This window comes from Phalacrocorax carbo, chromosome 18 (assembly GCF_963921805.1).
Source record: "Phalacrocorax carbo chromosome 18, bPhaCar2.1, whole genome shotgun sequence".
Lineage (NCBI taxonomy): Eukaryota > Metazoa > Chordata > Aves > Suliformes > Phalacrocoracidae > Phalacrocorax > Phalacrocorax carbo.
In genome coordinates this window covers 2,074,364-2,088,803 of record NC_087530.1, presented here as the reverse complement: position 1 = coordinate 2,088,803, position 14,440 = coordinate 2,074,364, and the positions used below count along the sequence as shown (strand labels likewise).

At 40.8% G+C, this 14,440-nt stretch overlaps 1 protein-coding gene across 14 annotated transcripts in view; it reads right to left on the bottom strand.

Moving 5' to 3' along the window:
• STRBP (spermatid perinuclear RNA binding protein) overlaps positions 1 to 14,440 on the bottom strand; it is an 87,264-nt gene that overhangs the window by 69,124 nt on the left and 3,700 nt on the right. The window contains exon 1 of one of the 14 annotated variants that reach the window (XM_064468573.1): positions 11,060 to 11,148. The exons of the other annotated variants lie outside the window; for them this stretch is intronic. The gene's annotated coding sequence lies outside the window, so the exon portion shown is untranslated. Of the gene's footprint in view, positions 1 to 11,059; positions 11,149 to 14,440 lie in introns of those variants that run through there. 14 annotated transcript variants of the gene reach the window in all.

Genomic DNA, 14,440 nt, shown 5'->3' with positions numbered 1-14,440 from the left:
TTAAGAACGGGGACATTCCTTCCCTGGCACCCTCCAGCTTAACCGAAATAGCTGCAGTGCCCCAGTTTCTCTCCTGCTATGATACATATCCCACAGACTGCAGGCTGACCTAAGCTGCAGCCTACCGACTGACTCCATCTGACACACAACCAGGATGGGGAAAAGGCCGCCAAGATGTCACCTTTCCATCAAGACGAATGTGTCTTCTACAGAACTGCGAGGCCAAAGGCACACACATGGAAAAGGCTGGAAATCACTGTATGCCCTCCCTACATTGGTAATAAAGGAAATAAAATTTAAAAAGAGAGACTGGAGAACAAACTGTCCTACGGCAAAACTAGATCTGCTGGTGAGAAGTGCTAAGCACTTCTCATCGGCTCCATGAGGCAACAGCAGAACGCATTTGCTCTACTAGCTGTTCCCTGTTCTGCATCTCAAGCTAATACGTACCTTGGTAATTAGTAAGGTGAAAGAGAAAAGCACCGTGGATCCTAAACATATGTTGTAAATAAGGAAAAAAAATCTAGTAATACCTTCTTACAGGTAATATTATATAAACACTATATTTCAGATTTACATTTTTCTTATGTTTACATAAAGTTTCTATTTCAAAGTATTAGGAAGTTGTTAAGAATAAATGCTATCCTTCTGACTAAAATTTCAGCAATACTTAATGGTGAAATTTAAGCAACAGTTTCTCGCCTAGATTTTCTTCCTTGATTTCAGCATGTAAAGAAGCTGGCATTTTCAATATTGCAAATCCACACTGGCTAGTGTGCACATCTGCCTTTCAGCCAGTTTAAACATTCATGACTCTTTCTTAAATGCATTTTGTAGTATGCCAGTCTTGCTGCTTCAGTGAATTTTTTTTTTGATTTAAAGAGAGGATTTAAAGGATTTCAAAGAGAAGACCACTAGACTGCAAGTATTGTGCAAAAAGCTCTTGCACTCTCAGCCAGTACACATGCCCCATCAGACTTTTACCACGTTTTAATTCCACTATGAGTACTGAACAAGCTCAGGTTAATTTTTTTTACTTCCTAATTGGCCATTTTGTCAAATACCATCTTGTCGAAGGTTCTAGGTTAACAAAAGCTTCTTCAAGGGTTTTTTCTTGCTATCTCTCGTCCACCCAATCCTGTTATTTTCAGTTGTTCTCTCTCATTCTCCTGTGCCTTGCGTTATTATTTCCAGGGAAGTCTGAAGCTCAATGTCACACCACATAATGCCACAGAAGCATCTGAAACAAGCCCTGTAACTATCGTCTTAGTCTGTCTGGAAACAAAAGCCTCCTCCTCTGACACACTCTTCCTCCGCAGCGCTGCGGATGTGACCCGTACGGTCCCAGCAGCCCAGGGGAGCAGAATCCTGTCTGGCGGCTGCTGCACCTCTTCAGAGCCACCTGCGAGGGCTCACCGCCTCAGCAGGCACAGCACCCTCAGCGACAACAAACGGAACCTGCCATTTAATTAATGAATTTCTTCCACATGACTGACTGGAAATTGATTTCATCAGTCATTCACACAAAAAAGAAGGGGAAGAGGGATTTTTAGTAGAATTGTTTCACAATGCACATGTTCCAAAAAAACAGTATTCAAAGCCAAAGAAACAGTGTTATTAATGGAAGCATTTGGAGCGGGGAGAATGGGAGAAATACTATCTGCCAGGCAGAAGCTACCAAATTTGATTCGAAATACAGTGCAATAACCTCTACAACAGAAGCAATGGGGATCTCTTCTCTAGGGAGGAGTACCCTGGCTGCCATCAATTTTCAGCCTCAGAACACAATTATTTACTTCAAATGCACGATAACCCTACCAAAAGATTTGAATTAGTTTATTTAGGCATGAAAGCTAGCAACAGCATCCATAACGGAAGTAAAAAACAACACCGCACCTACGTGTTAGATGGTAGAGAAGGAACTGTCGGGCTGACGTTAGGGACTTCAGTCCACTATTTGTGTCTCAAACAAGATTTTGTAGTAGAAAGTCCCAGCTTAGCTAACAGGAAGAAAAAAGTCACAAACATATTTGGAGATTTACAAAACTAATATTTTTTAAAAACCTTGTAAGTCTAAAAATATTTTAAATTGGCTTAATCCAGCATCTTCTTGCCTCAGATCTACCCTGCATGCATGTGCTGTCAGATCTGCCAACTTCAGTTGCAAAACTCATCTATTATTCTTCTCTCCAGTTAGCTCAGCACAGCTATATAAAAGCAAAAAAAAAAGACAACTTCAGCAGGGGCCATCAGTGGTGGCAATGCTCAGTTTGAAGACCACAAGCTAGGTTGCGAAATTAATTTCTCAGTCTAAGTTGTATCTGTCAGTCTCATTCTTAGGAACTTCCCAAGACAAGTAATGAATTCCACAGCCTTTTTTGTTTGCTTATTTTTAATATGTCAAAATAAAAAAGGTAGCAATATTATGTTTAGGTGGCTGTAGCACCATGTTCTGCAGTACCTTTGAGAACACATCTGTGTAAGTAATTGATCTTGAACTAGAGAAGTTATATTAATTTCTTTTTTTTTAATCTTTTGCATTTGAAATAAAACCTGGGGGGAAAAAAGCTATCAATATTCATCTGCCAATCCCACCTGGATGCCATTTTTAAGAACATGGACACAAATTTGTTGGTTTAGTCTCTTTTCTTTAAATTTCATATAGGTCTACAAATTAGTTTAATCTCTCTTCATCAATGCTGATGTCACCTCTAGTGTGCCACTTTACTCACAACAGCACAAAAGACACTTCTAGTTCTTCATTCGTTAACAGAAGGCTTCCTCACTGCCATTCACCACTGTTTTCTTTAGATCAAGTAATCAACATCATACCTTGTTCTCCCTCTCAACATTAAGCAACACACCTCTGAACAGCAAAATTGAGGGCTGGGACCAACATCAGTGTCTTGAAGGCAACCTGCTTGCAAGAAGCCGCAGGAACCCGCTTTTTAGTGAGCTTGTGGAGGTTAATAACATGACTTCCAGGTTAGGAAACACGAGTGTGTGATAGGAAGCTGTTGCAACTCCGGTGTGAAAGAGGGTGCATACCCATTTTTCTCCAAGGGAAGCAAACAGACTCTGCAATCAATAGCAGCATTCAAACAGCTCTCAGCTTTGGAGGGAGATCGATTTACAACAACAAAAATCTCACTTTCTCCCCAAAGCTCACTTCATGCACTCTAGTTTCTAAAAGTAACACTTGAAATTATCATCAGGGGAAAGACTAGACAAAAACAATCTAAGTTAGTTTATTTTGTGCCATTAACTGCATTTTGTGTCTAGTCATTTCAGTTCCCCCGATAACAGGAAGCCAGCTGTTCCTAAAAGCAACATTGATGGGATTTATTTTATTTTTCAAAAGAAGGTGCACTTGAAAAGCCACATGTCAGGGTAGGAGAGTGCACAGTTCAAGATGCAGAGGGCAGGATCAAAACCAGAACTGAAAAACAGTTCCTGTACAAACCAACGGTATTCTTCTAAGCTGGGCAATAGGATATAAAACCTTTCATCCCTCAGCAAGAAGTTATGAGGAAGCTAGATTAGAGTCTTAACGTTTTTATTGCCTGCTTAGCCACCTATGTAAATCTGTGTCCGTGTCACACCACCACCACTGTTGCAGGATACCACAGCAAGAACAAGAACCAAAGGGACATGAACATTGAACTCTGCGCTTGTCAGCACAAAAACGCCTGCTTGGTTTTCACAGTATAAAGCTACACTCTTAGTGGTAAAGATGACAGATTTATAATCTGACATATCTAGTTTATTCCACAGTTCAAATAAAACTCAACTCTAAAAACTGAAACTTGTGTTCATGAGAAAAATCTTTTTTAAAAAAAGTAGTAAACAGATGCATTGCTTTGTGCACGTGATTCTGCTGTTTAACGAGTTCTTCCATTCACTTTCACGGCTCCTCTATCGTGGAAACAAAAGTCTCTGTATTGGGCCTTCTCGGTGATATGGTGATATTTGGAAACTCCTACACTTACCGCAACAGAGCATTCACAGGCCAGTAAGAACCATTTTTAAAAGTTAGTTCATCGTTAATTAACTGCAGAAATACATTAAAGAAAACAGTAACAAGGTAAAAGAACATTCTTCCAAAGGGTTTTTGCTTGTTTTGAGAGAAACAAAATGGCAGTAATTAAACCTAGCTAACACTTTTTCACTCAGCATTTTGCTCTAAAGCATTTAGAACCCATACACTGCAGGACCAGGAAAAGAATGCCAGAATCACCAGTGCAGAACTCTCAACACAGGAAAAGGTTGTCCCTGAAATTCAGTGGACAAATACTACCAGACGGTTTCATGCATTACCAAGACAAAATCCACAAGTTAAATTTAGAATGATGATTTCTGCAGGCACTCAGATGTTTCTGTTCTAAATTTTCTAGAAATTGCAAATTAGAACTTGGCAGACTTTAAACTGACCCAGCATGTGTCTTCTGTAATCCAAATCATATTCTGTCCTATTACTCTGCAAAACTGTTAGGAAAAAAACAATCATGCTTTTCAGCACATGGTTTCAGACAAGTGACAGAGACATTCCATTTATCTCTGTGCTAAGAAAAAAACCATAAGTAGCTTTTTTTCCCCTCATAGAATATTGCCATGAAAATTAAAAGCTAATAGAGGAATCCAAGTTATCTCTGTTGGAGAATACACATAGTTTGCTGAATAACATTACTTACATAACACTATTAATTCAAAGTGGTTTTGGCAATTTTTTCCATTTACCATGGGGAGAATATATCGCATTTCTAGACTCTGATCTCATTCTAAATACTGCAACTAGATACTCATCAGAGGATGCAGGTGTCACCGAGCTGGTTTGTAGAAGCAACTGGCAATCCCTGCAAGTTCACTAGCACTGCCTCTGCAGCCAGCCAAGAGCTTAAGGTTTTTTGCAACACTATGAAGAATAAATTGAATTAAATAGCTCAGAGGTTACAAACCAAATAATCTGGGAAACTACTTCTCCATCTACTGGTAAACAGACAGTACTACCCAATGTTCCATTGCTGACCTGTGGGAGACAGCAATCTTTAGGCTGGACTTAACAGCAGAGACTAAAAAACACTGCTCAGTCTCTTCCATTTTAATTGCAGTATCAAGCTCCAATGTGCTTTTATTAGCAAAAAATAAATTAGACCTCAGCACAAGAATTTCACAACACTTCATAAACATTATTCTCCAATTCTGTAACAGGTGTAAATGTTATACTTTTTGCATTTAGAAAAGACCCCACTGCCCAAAGACTTTATTGACTTGCCCAATGCCATAGTAAATCAGTGTCAGGACTTGCAGTAGTTAGTTTTTCATCTCCTCTACACACCAAGCATGGAGCATGCTCTCTCCCCCCTTTCTAGCTTTCCACCCTTTACTTAGACTTCTTTATTTAATTTGAACAGACACTGCATTGCTGGCTGCTTTTGCTATTCAATCTCTCCCTCGCAGGGCCACAGCCATCCTTCACAGGCCAGCTTGGCAAACCGTCACAGTAAATGCTTGACAACAATTACCTGTAGATTCATGAGATTCAAATTAGCAATTCAATATCTGAATATGGTGTGATTAAACTCAGGAATCTAATTCAGAAAGTGTCCTATTTTCAGGCATCAATTTTTTCTGATCACTCTTTTGAAAGTCAAACCGACGTGGACCCAGGAACCTTATGTGCCTTTTCCAAGGGAGGACAATGGAGTCCCTCTTTCATTAGGGCAGCAGGACACACATAGTCTGTTCTCAGGAAGAACAAGAGCCAGAAAAATAAGAACATTTCAGGACACTAGCAAGGGACCTGAGCCATTCTGCAAGATCAGAGGAAGCTTTGCGGCCCTACTCTATAAAGCAGCCCTCTTCTCAGCATCGGGCATCTCAACTCTGGACACCAAATTCTAGCATATCATTTGGTTTTGAAGAAAAAAAACCCCAAAGTCAGTTGTCTTTACCGCTTGGCATTTCTAAAGCTCTACACGGCATAGGAGCAGGCTATGGAGGATAAGGGAGTTCATTCTCTCTTAAAAAAACCAACCAAAAAAATATAAATCAATCAATAAAACCAGCTGTCACGCTAGATATTAGGTAGCCATCTAAGACACCCAAAAACAAACAAAGAGGTTGGAGGGTATGACAGCATCTCTCTTACGAGTCAGAAAATAAACTGGCAACTCCTGGATGACCAGGAGTGCATACGCCATCACTTCTCCTGCCTGTTCCCAAATCACACGCCTCACTCAAGCAGTATCTCTTCAACCTTCTCCACACTAAGCTCCAGCCACCTAAGAGCAGTTTATCATTTCTGTGAGTTCACTCAGGATTGTCGCTTTGATCCTAGATCTGTTGACAAGAAGAGTACAGAGTGCGTACTTCAATATGATGATCCCTACAACAAGCCCAGCTCTGCCACAAGGCCACTTTTCGTCCCTATTGAGGACACTTTTTCCTCCTCCTAACCCCATCTTCTCTTACGCTCCTAAAAATGAACAAAGGAAAAGCAAATGCACACGTGTAACAAACATGTACTACTTCCCTTGGGCTTCACAATTCTGGGTATCTGATCTCCAGGCAAGCAATTTTGTCTCCTTTACAGCAAACACAGCGAGGTCTGAAAACTACCGGCTCTTCTCCTTCCCCCTGTACTAGTCTTAAGAGCTACCCTGTTTATTCGCTTCGGTGCTGGAATATCTGCAAGCTGCTCTTGTGCTGCAGCGCTTGATGGCGAGAGACACTGGCAGGAGGAAACCCTGTTTTGCGCTACTGCAGACTGGAAGCGCTGCAATGTGGAAGAACAGCACAGAAGGCCCTATCAACCACGCTTGCACGAGCTCTGCCTGCTCTCCCCCTTCCCTCCAACCTCCCCATTCTTTACGTATCAGGAAGAGACCAGCAAGTTTTTGCAGCCTCACGACAAACTTAAAAGATACTTTTCTTTCCCAACAAGAGCAGCCAAAACCCATGCTTTGATCTTTTCCACACCAACCACCTTCTTTCTACACACTTCTATGACTGAACACTGCAGAGCCCTTTTACAGTGTAAATACTGTCAAGTTTTCTGGCTGTTCCAAGATTCTGAAATATGAAGAAAACTAAAGACTATCTTTCATGCACACGTTATTATCTAACTACAATCCAATCAACACAAATGCTACACATCCACACAAAAAGTCTTTTCAGGAGATATTCCAAACTTTGTTAGAATAGAATATTTTCAGTTGGAAGGGACCTACAGCAATCATCTAGTCCAACTGCAACACAAGAGGAGTACAAATAATGGAAACAGAGGAAGGAGAAGGAAAGAGAGGGGAAATACAGCAAAGCCCTGTACTCCTCAGCTCTCGGCCAAAATTCTGTCTTCTATGCGCTGTGCATGAGACTTGCTACTGTACTGTGTGATGAGGGTAAAAGAACTCACTGAGACAAGGTGCACCTGCTAAAACTGGCAGTAAAACCAGTTGACTACTGCAAATCAGTAGTGCCCAGCGCAACCAGAAAGCAAGTCTTTGTTCTTCTGGCACAAGAGAACTCATTTACTGCGAGTACCACACACAGATCAAACATTTACAAGAAAAAGAAGCTAGCCGACGGATTTATATTAAAGATTACAGATCACAGTGTGAAAGAAAACAATAAATGTACCACAGAATCCCATGCCCAGACAAGCTCTCCTCGAGCAGTTCTTCCTCTGAAGGAGAACTGCAAGGAGACAGCCTGAGCCAACAGTTTCTACAGCAACTGCAGAAGCACCAGTACAATGATATTCAAACCCTGCAGTAACTGCAGGAGCATCAGTAAATGGATATACCAAATACCAAAGGAACATTTGACCGTTTTACCTGGACTCTATCTCATTGGGCAATTCACTGATCCCAATCGGCTTAGCTCAACTCTGTACTTGCCTGTTTCTCTGCAAACTCTTCTAAATCCTCTTTACCCCTAACATTCTTCCAGCACAGTTGTTCCCCTCCAATATTTCACAGAACTCAACACAGCCATCGGAGAAAGTTTTGTAGACGTGGTGCTGGCAGGATGACTGACATCACCCTGTAAGGGAGAGACCAACTGCCCCTTTGTATGGTGCTGCTGCAACTTCTCACCGAGGGTGGAATGCTGTTATGACAATGACACTACCCTTATGTTTCATTGCTAAAAGCACACTTGGAAGCATCGCAACAGGAACCAGAACAGAGGTATGTTACTACCCAACTACACGGAAAAAGCATATCTATCTGCAACGTGCGGTTATTTTAACACTAATGCAGAATCCATATTAAGGAACACAGAACACTGCACCTATGCACTCGGTAAGTTTTTCAACCATGAACTGTAATTTACTGAAGAATGTTTAGGGCAGGCCATATCTCATTTCCCTTTTAAGAATCTGCTTTAATAAGTCACAGTGGCTCAACAGTTGCAGCTGTAACAGTAGTTCCATATAAGCGCTCTTTGCAAAAGTCTTTTCTTAACTCTGCAGTCTTACTTTGTTTCACACTGAAACTTGGCACGAAGCTCAGGCTCCTGACCCATAGCAAGAAGTTAAACAACATCGCTCATTTGTTTTTAGAAGGGTCAGGAAGTCTCCAGTTTCAGGTTCTTCAGTGTTCAGGGCGGAGGGGAGCAATACATAGTGACAGCTGAAGAACATTCAGTATTCAACCCCTGTCTGCAAACGAAAGGGGTTAATCAGAGAACTGTGAAAGATGGTCTTTGTAAAGTCCTCTTATTATTGGTTTGTTACATGAGGCCACACCCATAAAACCAGATTTTTGTTCAAGAGTCCACTACTTACATAATGCTGACTCCCAGGGACCAGCTTTATCCTCTATCTCATGGGCTACGAAAAGGAAAAATGACCGAATTCCCCCAAAAGACAAAGCAGACTGTATGAAAATAATCAAACCACAAAAGACAATCTTATTCCAACACTAATGTTAGTAGAAAAGAAACATAAAGACGGAAATATTTTGGTTTTATTTTTGTGCCTCTTATCATGATTGATTTCAGTAGTACCATCACTATTTAGATGGTGACAGTTGCTTTTTCTAAAATGTGAAGTACTATGAAATCCAAAGTGGACAAGTATCTTACAAGTTCTTAAAGTATAAGCATGCAAAGACGACCTCTAGATCAAATGTATTCCTTAGCAGGCTGGTTTTGAAGGAATAAAGAAAAGAGTACAGTCATGACCAACCATCTAATACAACACAATATTAAAAAATTATCTATTTAGCAACTACGAACAGGTTCAGGTTTCACATAACTTGCTAAAACTGGAAATTCAACCAAGTATTTTAAATTGTTGAAAATACTCCAGTTACAGGAGGTTCTTGTTCGCCTCCAAGGTGGGAGTCATGATTCTTTCTCTTACACAAATATAGACAACTGTGTTCTCTCTTCAGCCTCCTGGCCATCTGTAGAGATGAGGAGGTGTGTACAGATGTGGGTTCAGAGTAGAACAAGCTACTTCTGAGCTCATATTTTTGGCAGTCACCAATTTCACCCTCACCCACCAGAAGCAAAGAAGTTATCAGCCTTGTCTCCCCACCACCTTCTCAGTACTTGCCTTTCTTCATGGCTTTTCTAGAACACTTGTCACCAGAGTACATTTATTACTGGTTTTAAAATAACAGTTTTTGTAAGAGGGGGAAACATTTCAGGTCTTTATAGGGGAACTTCAGACACAAAGAAATGAAACTGTGCAGTAAGTCAGGGGCAGAATCCGAAAACGGGCCAAATGCTCTCCTAATCAATACTTTCAGTTTAATCACCAGACCTTCGCTGGATCAGAGTGTTGCTCTGTGCCTGGTATTGAATTTATTCTCTGGGCTTTTCAGCAGTTTTGTTTTAGTGGGAACACTCACAATTATTCTGGGCTTCACTGTGATGCACACAACATAACATCCCTGGTTACCCTGCATAAGAATCACTACATTTCAAGTCTGCAGAGGCCTAGCGATACACCCACCCCTCTTTAAGGTCATCCAAATGGCATAGCTGATTACTGTAAAGAAACAAATTAAGTCTCTATATGATTAAAGACTTGGACAGCATGACCGGGTAACCAAAGAAGCCTTAATCTATTTGTTAAGTCCAATTATCTAGACATCAAATCAAGATATCATGGAGCATTAGTACATTGAATAGCTGCTTACTAAACACTTTTAGCTCTTTGAAAAGATGACAGTCACTAAGAACCTGCGACATGGAAATGGGCTTTCTTCAAAGCAGAGATGGGCAGAAATCTGTTCTTGGGCATTTATGTTTTCCCTCTCATCTTCTGTAGAGCTAAACGAGCTATCAGAGTAAAACGGGAAAGGGATTAGGACTGGAAGTGGAAGAGGAGTAGAAATCCAAATGTTCTAAGCCTCGGTACCATATGCATTTACAAAACAATTCAAGCAGATATCTGAGATTACATCTGAGTTCTCATTTCTCAGTCTAGCAATGTCAAAAGTCCTTGTGAAGGAAACAAGCTGAGCTCCTTTACTTTAGTCAGAGCCCAGCTGCCAGCTCCAGTAGGTTCTTAGGTAGGATTTCAGTCTAGTTTACTTAGGGGGGAAAAGGAAAAGAAATATTTTCTCACTGAACTTATTGTTCAGGAAAGGAACTGCAGAAGCCAAGAACTGAGGCCACAAAGATTTTTCTTTCTCTTTGTTTCAGGGTGAGGAGTTGCATAGCAATACTTTAGATGAATGTTAGTAAATTTACATGAACAGAAAACCCCACCTAGGTGCACTTTTTATGTCTCTATATAAAAAGAAAAAACTAGCGAGTCAGCTTTCTAGACTCCACCTCCATAGTAAAGTATAAGCCAACCTGAAATTTCTCTTACTAATCTACTGTAAAGTAAGTCCAGGCTTGGTTCTGGGGTGCACAACTACCACAATGTCTGATATTACAGGGCTAAACACTTCCCATGTTTTTATGGGTATGTTCTAATCCTCAGTTTTTCCTAAAAGCACTTTAGAGTCTTCCATATCATCCTTTATGAATTCCCTGCAACCCCTTCCTTTCAACTCTCTTACTTGGAGCTCCATGTTCCCTACTCATCCCATCATACCTCAGCTTTCCAGTGGCTGTGTGTATTCTCTGGTACTTGACTCCCTGGAGACACATGCTGTACACCTATGGCTTCCCCTTCTATTCCAGAGTCTTTTCTATTAAAGCAAATATTCAGAAATTGCCATATTATAATATGGAAATAAAGCAAAGTAGATAAGGAGAGTAGGAAAGTACTAAGTGCGTAGAGGGGCAGAGAGCAAACTACAGCACCCCATAACCAGAGAAAAAGAGCATGTTTCCATATGCAAAGAACTGCCCCTTCAGCACAGAAGTATCAAAATACAGGAATAAATGACTAATTTTTCTTCTTGTCTTCATACTGGAAAATTGGTGTCTTCACCCAGATTCAGCATCAGTTACGCACCTATGGGAACATCACAGGGCTTCCTCGCAGCATAGCTGGAAAAACCAGCCTCGCGGGTTGTGCTGACAGCTACCACTCCCCAGGGCCTCAGAGCTGCAGGAGCACCATAGCCAGGCTGCACTTCTCACCAGGACCAGCCAATTAACACCACATAAACAGCTGTTATTTAAATTCAACTCCAAAATTGATTAAATGTTAACATTTAATGATGTTAGTCAGTACTTTCAGATGCACTGATAACATGTTATTTGTTTCTCTGGTTAACAAAGACATCTGCAACCCAATCCCATTTATCTTATCTACATAGGTTACACAGTTGGACCCTTTGTGATCATGCTACATACTATAACAAAAATACAGGACCGGTTTCACTCTTGATGGCTGCCTCCCACAGGTCAGAGAACTCAAATGCCTTTTTTTTTTTCTTTTCAATACAAGCTGTAATGTACCATCTTAACTGGACATTTTCCACCAGTCTCCAGGTGATAAGTTTAGTACAATCATTCAATGTCTTGCTAAGCAGGCTGTAAAAACACCATTTAAGTTAAATACCGTCCTCATTCAGGTATACACCAGCTAGCAATTTTAAGACCATCACCTATCTCAACAATGGCAACTAAATTCAGCCGGTGCAGCATGCTGGCTTGTTGCCTTGCTGAGCTTTGTACACTCTTTAAAAAGAGCAAGGATGAGGACATTCCAGAGAAGTATCAGGTTCCTGGAAAGCGTTAGACAAGCTCAAGATAACAATGCCTTGACTGCTACACCATAACAAAAACAAGGGCCACCTAATGCCCTGCAACAAGTAATGAAAATTTTTCTGCCTCGTCGAAGATTAACCACGACTTACCACAAGGCACTGTTACAGGACCCACCCCATTCAAAATACAGAATAAAAAAGTTATATCCATTTCACAGTACCACTGGCACTGGGATAAACCATTTTGTGGCAAAATCTCACTGGATGAAATCAGCAGTGCTCTGTGCCCAAGAAGATCCTGCTCCCAAGCCTCAAGACTCCTCAGCCTCCGTGGCGATCGCTTCGGCGCAATCACTTTGCCAAAGCTTATTTCTAGAAACACGCAACACTTGTTTCCAAACCAGCTTCAAAGAGCTTGTGCGCCTGGGCTTCACAGACACCTGCAGCCTGTTTATGCTTCTCCAGGAAGGCAGGTACTGCCAGCCGAGAAACACAATTAGGGGAAGATTCTGTTTAAGGTCATAATCAACTGAATTAATCCAATACCTTGGGAGAAATGTTTCCACATGTAACATCACACCCGTGTCTCAGCGAATACTAAAGAGACTTCAGGGCCCAACACCTAACACATCCACTAATACTCAAATTTGCTGTATTACGAGTCAAACAAGAAATGTGTTTAATGAAAGTGTCTCCCCCCAAGAATCAGAAGAAATAGGGAAGTAAAAGCCTGTAAAATCAACTTGCCCTTTCCTGCTCCTACTACCAGGCAATTTCTAAGAGGCACCATCAATTTCTCCTCCTTGAGTTCATCTACTGTCAAGCCAAATGCCAAGTTCTGCTTCAGTCATTGTTTCACTCCTTCAGCACTCACATCAAAGTTTAAGGTCTAAAATCTTAATCGATTGTGTTTTCTAAGATTTCTTCAAGTTCTGTGACATCTCATGATTACCCACAAGAGTGTTCTTCCCGACCAGATATTCATTTAATTTTTCCATAAAGTCAGTTTAAAGTAAATGTACAAAATAACCAAGAAGCAACAAAATTTGATTTACTGTGATAGCCAGGCACACCCCAACTTTATTTTCAAGCATACAATTAAGAGTCATTTCATTCCCCTATGTAAATGTTACAAGAAAAAGAAACATTACTGTAAGAGCAGCTTAGTCCTATTGGTTCACAAACCTTATGACAGATAGATTAGAGCCTGGTAAAACAGCGTATAATTTACACTTTGTTTTGTCAATCACAAGTAGCATCTTGAGGCTCTTAAACAGTGTGCCAAACCACAACATAAGAGAACTGATTTAAATCAACCCAGGCGGCGGGATCACTTAAGTTTCCACAATCCAAGAGATCCCCTAAAATTAGTTAGCAGCTGGATTTCACAAGATTATTCCTCTTCAACATCTATTTACACCAGCATGGTACGAGAATATTTTACTACAAGAGAGTTATAGAAAAAAAAAAGTAAAACAGGGGCACGGGTTTTCACAATCCACGGCCTGTACTACTTGAGAAGCCAATCAGCAAACATAGAGCGGCCCCGCTCAGCTGCATGGGAAGCCACACACTGGATCAGTCTCAGAGTTCTTGGTTTTAGCCAGCAGAGGAGGGACAGAGCAGCCCAGTACCGTGCTTCACATACCTTTCAGTGACAGCAGAACAAATCACATACCCCGAATTTCTTCTTACGCTTCTACAACCAGCATCTTGCCTACATTCCTATACGGCCTTGGAAATTCACAGGAAGGTCAGTATATGCATTGCAAAGCAAAAGTATGAATACAAGGCAACTGACCAACACAGAGCGGGGTCCAAGAATTCTCAGTCCCCTTCCATTCCACAATGGTTAGAGTGAGCAGACCCGAAACGTAGGGGAATTTAGCTTTATTTTGATAAAGTCCAAAAATCCAAAGCGCAAGAAGTTTATGTTAACTCACTCATATAACTCATAAGAATTGCTACGCATACTTTTTCTTAAGGGGACATGAATTAAGGTTTTCGAAGAAGTGAGATAGAAACACTGTCCCTCTGAGTTGACAGAGTATGTGCTGCTATCTATGTTTTCTGTCATCATTGCTCAGTGAAAGACTTGCACATAAGAAGGAAAAACTATACGAGTGCCAAGAAATGCAGAAGGACAACTGAAAAAATATTGTCTCTGCTCTTGTAGCTTGTATCAATTATCGCTTTTAATAAAAAAATACACTCAAACATTTTTAGGTAGGGCAGCTTAGGCTTCTGTTTCCTTAAATATGAAGTACAAAGTTTCTACTGTCAAATCACTCTGCAAGTACGACAAACGTACTCAA